At 38.3% G+C, this 8,611-nt stretch overlaps 1 pseudogene; it reads right to left on the reverse strand.

Annotated features, from left to right (window-relative positions):
* Nucleotides 1-5,059: 5,059 nt before the first annotated feature.
* On the reverse strand, nt 5,060-6,278 carry LOC139179034 (olfactory receptor 1165-like; annotated as a pseudogene).
* Nucleotides 6,279-8,611: the final 2,333 nt, after the last annotated feature.

The following is an 8,611-nucleotide window of genomic DNA, read 5'->3' on the forward strand; positions in this document are numbered from 1 at the left end:
TCAAGCTGGTTTTAGAAAAGGCAGAGGAACCAGATATCAAATTGCCAACATCTGCTGGATCATGGAAAAAGGAAGAGAGTTCCAGAGAAACATATATTTCTGCTTTATTGACCATGACAAAGCCTTTGACTGTGTGGATCACAATAAACTGTGGATAATTCTGAAAGAGATGTTAACACCAGACCACCTGACCTGCCTCCTGAGCAACCTATATGCAGGTCAGGAAGCAACAGTTAGAACTGGACATGGAACAACAGACTGGTTACAAATAGGAAAAGGAGTACATCAAGGCTGTATATTGACACCCTGCTCATTTAACTTATATACAGAGTACATCATGGGTAACGTTTGGCTGGAAGAAGCACAAGCTGCAGTCAAGATTGTTGGGAGAAATATCAGTAACCTCAGATATTCAGATGTATCACCCTTATGGCAGAAAGTGAAGAGGAACTAAAAAGCCTCTTGATGAAAGTGAAAGAGGCGAGTGAAAAAGTTGGCTTAACGCTCAACATTCAGAAAATGAAGATCATGGCATCTGGTCCCATCACTTTATGGGAAATAGATGGGGAAACAGTGGAAACAGTGTCAGACTTTCTTTTTTTGGGCTCCGAAATAACTGCAGATAATGATTACAGCCATGAAAGTAGAAGATGCTTACTCCTTGGAAGGAAATTTTTGACCAACGTTTATAGCATATTCAAAAGCAGAGACATTACTTTGCCAAAAAAGGTCCTTCTAGTCAAGGCTATGGTTTTTCCAGTAGTCATGTATGGATGTAAGAGTTGGACTGTGAAAAAAGCTGAGCACCGAAGAGTTGATGCTTTTGAAGTGTGGTGTTGGAGAAGACTCTTGAGAGTCCCTTAGATTTCAAGGAGATCCAACCAGTCCATTACAAAGGAGATCAGTCCTGGGTGTTCATTGGAAGGAGGGATTTTGAACCTGAAACTGCAATATTTTGGCCACCTCATGCGAAGTGTTGACTCATTGGAGAAGACCCTGATGCTGGGAGGGATTGGGGGCAGGAGGAGAAGGAGACAACAGAGGATGAGATGGCTGGATGGCATCACCGACTCAATGGATATGAGTTTGAGTGAACTGTGGGAGTTGGTGATGAACAGGGAGGCCTGGCGTGCTGTGATTCATGGGGTTGCAAAAAGTCAGACATGACTGAGCGACTGAACTGAACTAAATAGCAATTAACTTACAGTTGTTGTTGTTGTTGTTTTGATATTAATACAGTCCTTGTGTTTCTCCCTATCACTCACTGTGTTAATTTCTACATAATATCCACTGAATTGAATAATAAGACTCTATCATTTTTGTTTTAAGAGAAAAATATAATCTTGATGGCAAAAACTAACAAGTAAAGGACAACAAAAGAAAATTACAGAAGAATCTTACTAATGATCACAGAATTTTAAATTATACATAAAATATTAACACATTAAACCAATCAACTAATTAAAAAGTAAATACATAATGCTTATAGTAATTTTCTTAGGAAAATCCCATATTTTGACATTAGAAAATTTTTATAAATATGTTACCATATCAAAATATTAAAGGAGTCAAAATGAGGGAAATTAGGTTGATAAATTCAACATTCACTCACTGAAAAACAAAAGTATTGATACTTTCCTTGTACTAATGTTTTCAGCGAGTTAACCAAACACAGGAAAAAATAAAAGGAATAACATTGGAAATAACATATCCAGAAAATGTTTAGAGATTGTATGATATGCACGTTGAAAATTCAAAATAATCTACAAATAAATTATATAATTATTATGAAATATTGTTAGAGTTGCCAAAATGCATTGAATCCTAATTGCAAAACAATAAACATTTTACAAATGACATTTTAAATAGTATGAAAAATAATCACACATCCAGATTAATTTTAAAATATATGTAAGGACTTTATAAAAATATGATATATCTTATATTGTAAAACATGAAGTAGATCTAAATAAACATAATAATGTAGCATGCTTATGATTTGGAAGACTTGAGGATGCAAACTTATCATTCTCTGCAAATAGATCTACAGTTCTAGAGCATTTCTACACTAAATCTATTCAAGAATAATTCTAAAGTTTGTTTTAAAGGTAAAGATAAAAAAGATCTTAAACATGCTGCAAGATAAAGAGTAACGTTTTAGGAGTTGCTGAACTTTATGTCAAAGCCTGTTAGTGAAGGGTAGTTTTGATTATAAAACAGCTAGAAGCATACAGAAAGTCTAGGAACAGAACTATAGATATACTGATATTTACTTTATGAATATTCTGGAACCATAGGGCAGTGTTAAAATGAGTGAATTTTTCAATAAGTACTTTTTTGGTAAATATATGCTAAGTCAAAATATAAAATCAGCTTATAGTCATACCCATAAAAATTTACTTTCAGTTTGAAATAAATTTAAAAATCAATGTAAAAAGATAAAATAGAAACTCAAATTGAAAATAGAGGAAGTAGAATATAAAATATAATACTGTATGAGATTTGTGATAATTTAGCACATAAAATATGAGAATATCTTTATTATTTTGGAGGTAAGAAGTGGATCTTAAGACATTAAAAGCAGTTAATGTAAAGAAACAGTTTGATAAACATTAATTCATTAAACATAAGGAAATGTGTGCACCTAAATACATCACCAACCGAGCGAATAGACACACCACAATCTAGGAGAAAATATTCATGATACATGTATCAAAGGACTTTTATTTAGAATGCATAATGAAATACATATTTCATAGTAAAATATTAAAAACCTAATAGAAAAATAGGTTAAAAAAAAACCTAAATAGGCCCTTCACAAAGAAGTAAGACAAGTCAAATGACTAATAACTAAATTATAGGAATTTAACCACATTAGTAAAGTGGAATTGAATTCATAATCAAAATGAAGTACCCCTACTCATCCACCAACCTGAAAATATTAAAATGTCTGCTATGACAATATTAAATGTTGGCAAGAATAGACAATAATTAGAACCCACATGCAATATAATTGGAATTTAAACTAATCCATCTATTTTGGAAAATTGTTTGATGGTACCTAGCAAAAGATCAGAAACAAGCTCCCTTTGATCCAGAACATTCAGAGATGGGGCATACCTCACACAGTGAGTGCTCATGTGCAATGCAGCACATACTTGTGTAACAATGGTCATGCAGCACTTCCATTAAAGACAGAAAAGGTGAAATAACCAGGAGTGAAATTGCTGGCTCATATGGTAGTTCTATATTTAGCCTTTGTGTGTGTGTTTGTGTGCGTGTGTGTGCAAAACTCCATACTATTTTCCATACAGTATGCAACTAGCTATACCAATTTACATTCTCACCCACAATGTACAAGGTTTCTCTTTACTCTAATTCTCTCCAAAAATTGTTATTTGCAGACTTTATAGAGGAAAGGAGGAGGGGCAATTTAGGAATATAAAGTATATAAAATACTCTGTATAAAATATATAAGCTATAATGATACCATTGTCTCACGCCGTAAGTTCTAGCTGTTATCCTTTGTATGCTGTGCCATGCTCAGTCACTTCAGTCATGTCCAACTCTTTGCGACCCTATGGACTGTAGCCCACCAGGCTTCTCTGCCCATGGGATTGGGTTGCCATGTACTCCTTCAGGGGATCTTCCCCACCCAGGAATCAAACTCATATCTCTGGCGTCGCCTGCATTGCAGGCAGGTTCTTTACCCACTGAGCCACTAAGTTTTAATAGTGTATAGTCTAAAAACATAATGAATCACTATATTGTGCACTAAAATTATTATAGCACTGTAAATCAATAATACTTCAATAGGGAAGAGGAAATAGGCAAAGTCCATTAGTATGAATAAACATTATCATATCAATATATTTGTTTTATGGAACATTCTTCAGCAATAAAAATGGAACTACTGTTACAATCACTTAAAAACTCTTTTAAAACAAAATGCTGAGCCAGATTAGCCAGACATAAGGGAATGTACTCTAAAATTTTATTAAAACAAATTTCAAAAGCAGCAGTTAAATTTTATACTCTCAATAACCTATTCTCCAGTTAGAAGACAAAGTTTTGAACACAGCAATGGAGTTTGCTCCTAGAGGTATCAGAGAGGCACAGTGACTAGAAAAATGCTTACAGAAATGCTGTCAAGAGCTGAAGATGTCTTTAAATTCTTGGAGAAAGTAACATACAGGATGATTATACAGAATTACTTGTCTACCTATTTATCACATTTCATAATTTGAGAGTGAGAAAAAGAGAAAGGAAAGGAAGAGAAAAAAGAAAGAAAGAAGACATGGAACAGAAATTATTTGCAAATTCTGAGGATTTTAGGATGTGGACAGCCTTTTGCTGTGCTGTGCTTAGTCACTCAGTCTTAACCGACTCTTTGCAACCCCATGGACTGTAGTCCACCAGGCTCCTCTGTCCATGTGGATTTTCCAGGCAAGAATACTGGAGTGCCTTGTCATGCCCTCCTCTAGAGGATCTTCCCTACCCAGGGAAAGAACCCAGGTCTCCCATATTGCAGGCAGGTTTTTTACCATCTGTGCCGCCAGGGAAGCCCATGGACAGCGTTAGATGATCATTATTTTTCCTATAACACTCTGAAAGTGAGACAGAAACATAATTTTATTTCTTTTTTCTTTTAAACTGAAGGGATATTTTAAAATCACATTGCAGTTTATATATAAAACTGCAATGTGATTATATATATATAATTTTCTCAAGAGATTGTATCCCATTGTGTCTCAGTCACTAAAGAATCAACATCCACTTCAGGAGACATGAGTTCCATCCCTGGCTTGGGAAGATCCCCTGGAAGAGAGCATGGCAACCCACTCCAGTATTCTTACCTGGAGATTCCCCATGGACAGAGAAGGGGTCACAAAGATCACACTAATCAGCGAATAAGCACACATTTGAAGAAAATGTAATATTCATCAACACACTGTATAAAGCACATTTAAGAAAGTGCTCTCCTCTATCTCTCTTCTCACTCAAAATTACATTGGGTTAGAAAACATTTTGGTGTTGACTAATTTTCTGATAGACTCCTTCACATCATTAGTTCTAAGGCTGTAGATAGGGGATTTAGCATGGGGATCACTACTGTGAAAAGCACAGTGGCTACTTTGATGAAGATCCATGAGCTTCTGGAGTTGGGTACACAGTAGAGAAGAAGGATGACCCCATGGAAAATGGTGATGGCAGTCAGGTGGGAGGCACATGTGGAGAAGGCTTTTTGGAATCCACCAGCTGAAGGCATCTTGATGATTGTGACAACTATGAAAATATAGGAGGCGAGAATAGTCAGGAGGCAACATACCTCATTGAGAGTAGAAATCATAAAACATGTCATCTGACTGAAATAAGAGTTAGAGCAAGAGGCAGAGATGATGGCAGAATACTCACAGACAAAGTGATGTATGACATTAGAACCACAGAAGGACAGCTCCAAAAGAGAACATGTGATTGTCAAGGAACACATTCCACCCCATGTGTAGGTTCCAGTGACCAGGAGGCTGCAGAGCTTAAGAGACACAGCAACTGTGTATAGCAGGGGGTTACAAACAGCCACAAACTGGTCATAGGCCATCACCGCTAGCATAAACACTTCTTTAATCACAAGTGTGCAACCAAAGAAGAATTGCATCATGCAGCCCACTTAAAAGATAGTCCTTGTGTCCACAACCAAGATCTCTAAGAGTTTGGGTGTGGTTATAGAAGAGTAACAAAAGTCAAGAAAGGAGAGATGGCTGAGAAAGAAATGCATGTGGGTATGAAGTTTGGGATTGATTCTGATGATCAAAATCATACCCAGGTTCCCCATCACAGAGACTGTATAGACAGCAAAGAAGACCAAGAATAGGGGCACCTGGAGTCAGAGAGGATGAAGGTGATTCCAGCACTCTGATTTATTTCATCCATCACTGTGCTTTCTGCCAGAGAAAACCAGAGTTCACCCTAAGCAAGCAGATATGACAGAAATAGAGGGTATTTTTTTTTTTTTTCCCTGAGCCTGGAAAGGAGACTGGTTTGCAGTGGTGAAGTCTGAGATTTCCCAGGAATGCAAATAAGACACGTTTGGAGCCCAAATGGTATACCGTGTGTCTACAGGTGTGGAGAGTGGAAGTCAGTTTCTGATGGAGGGGCAAGGAAAGGATGGACTGGGAAGAACTGAGTGTCACGGTGACTCAGAAAATGTCCTTGTTTGAATTTTCCAAACTTCTCAGCTCTGTCTCCCTTTTCTCCACATGGATAATTCCTTTCTTTAGCTTCATTTAATTGAATTTGTTTATTACACTTGCAAATTTTTGTTTGTTCATGCCATTCTACCTGCTCAAGATGTCCTCTGTTTTTCTCTCACTTTTCTTTAGTGCTCTCCAATCAGAAAAAGGCTTCCTGCCAGGGACCAGCCCCGGCTGATCCAGGGTATTCGAAGGAGAGACAGCGTAGGCGAAGATCAGGAAACAATTGCTTAATTAAACGTTAATTAAGGATATAGAGTAATAGAATGAGGATAGCTCAGTGAGGAAATTTAGTGGAGAAAAGCGGCTGAAATAAGGATAGCTCAGTAGGAAAATTCAGTCAAGAAAAGAGGCTGAATAAAATTCCAAAGCAGGGGATTAATGTCACCTATGAAGGCCGCAGGCTTCCTCCCATTCTCCCGAAGGACAGGAGACACTAAGGCCTCCCCAGTCGGATCTTAGAAGCCCAGGCAAATTTAGTGGGCTTGACGAGCTTCCCCGCCTCAGAGGAAAAATTCAGCCAGAAGGTGAAAGAAAGAACGACATGGGGAGACCAAATTTCGGTGAACAAAAAGGAGTGTACTTTATTTTTCAAAGTAGTTTATACCTTAAGTTGTGCATAGAGGATAATGGGGGAAGGGGTGGAGTCATGCAAGGACAGCAGTTCCTGGTTCTAATCGAAGCCAGGCTTTCAAACTTATCATATGCAAAAGTTCAGGTGATTTACATCATCTTCTGGCCAGGAGGCCTGTTAACATTTTAAGAAACTTATTTTTCTCTAAAGGTGATTATTCCAAAGTCAGGCGATTATTCTAAAGTCAGGCACCAGTCTCCAAAAAGCATTGGATAGAGTTGCATTCCTATAGGGCAAAGGTGAGGTGAGCTCAATCAAGAAAAGAATTAACTCAAGCGTCCAAGGTTACAAACATTGAGGCTACTACTTACATTTCTATACACCCATTATATCAATCAATACACTGCCAAGGACACAGTAGGTAAGGGGTATGGAGACTTAGCAGCAAACATTGGCCCAATAAGTGAAAAACCCTTCACCAATACAATTTCTAATCAATCTTTTAACTACTCAAAAGAATCTGTGTTTAGACAATTTAGAACATCTCCTGCCTCTCACAGTTGGGAGGCTCTGAACAATCACATGTGGCTGGAAAAAACCTATTCAGGCAGGCTAGAGGACTTCCAAAGGAGTTTGTAGGTTGAAACACTGTCACACCCAGGACTTATTAACTGGATCTGTAAGCTAACTCTTTTTTTCAGAGAGGGGTAGTGGGGGACAGCCCCCCGTAAATCAGAGGTGTAGGTGAAAGCACAAAGCAGAAAGTAGGCAGACTCTGGTTTTGGGGGTAGATTGCTCGAGAATTTCCAGGGAGACTCCTGAGGCTCGATCCCGCCTTTGCGTATGCCGAGCCTCCTTCCTCATGACCTTTGTCATGGGCGGGGTTCCTCACGCTGGCTTCCGGCAGTGATAGAATTCCAGTTGAGCTATTCCAGATCCTGAAAGATGATGCTGTGGAAAGTGCTGCACTCAATATGCAATATGCAATATGCACCGAATATGCAATATGCCGGCTCCCGGCAGCTTCCCAGGTAGTGCGGTGGTAAAGAATCCTCCTGATAGTTCAGGTGATGCAAGGGACATGAGTTCAATCCCTGGGTCAGAAATATCCCCAGGGGAAAGAACTGGAAACCCACTCCAGTATCCTTGCTGGTGAAATCTGATGGACGGAAGAGTCTGGCAGACTACAGTCCATGGAGTCTCCAGTCACACAACTGAGATTCAGCACCCACCTCATCAGAGAAGCCTCCAGTTTATGTTCCCTTAATGATTTCACTAACTGGCCAATCCTTGGTAAAAGGTCACATATTGTATCTCCTAGAGAATATGAATGATGTCGTGTTAACAATCTAGACTCTTTAATCAAGTGAACTTGCCTTCAAATTTAACCTCAGTCACTTATTAATATGTCTCTCACAAGTTAAGCTCTCTGAAAGCTTACCTAGAGAATATAATTCTATTACAAGAATTTGTTTTTACTGCACAATTTGTATAAAATATAACTTAAATTAATGAATTATTTTTTAAAACGTTTAAGACTTTAATTTCACATGTAATAAATGCCCCCCCCCCCCCCACCCCACCAAATCTAGTTTAGAATACTGAAGTGGATAGCTATTCCCTTCTCCAGGGAATCTTCCTAACCCAGGGATTGAACCCAGGTCTCCCATATTACAAGCAGATATTTTACCAGCTAAGTCACAAGGGAAGACCAGAAATACTTGAGTGGATAGCCTATCCCTTCTCCAGCAGATCTTCCTGACCCAGGAATTGAACTGGGGTCCCA

This window comes from Bos indicus, chromosome 23, assembly GCF_029378745.1.
Source record: "Bos indicus isolate NIAB-ARS_2022 breed Sahiwal x Tharparkar chromosome 23, NIAB-ARS_B.indTharparkar_mat_pri_1.0, whole genome shotgun sequence".
Taxonomy (NCBI): domain Eukaryota; kingdom Metazoa; phylum Chordata; class Mammalia; order Artiodactyla; family Bovidae; genus Bos; species Bos indicus.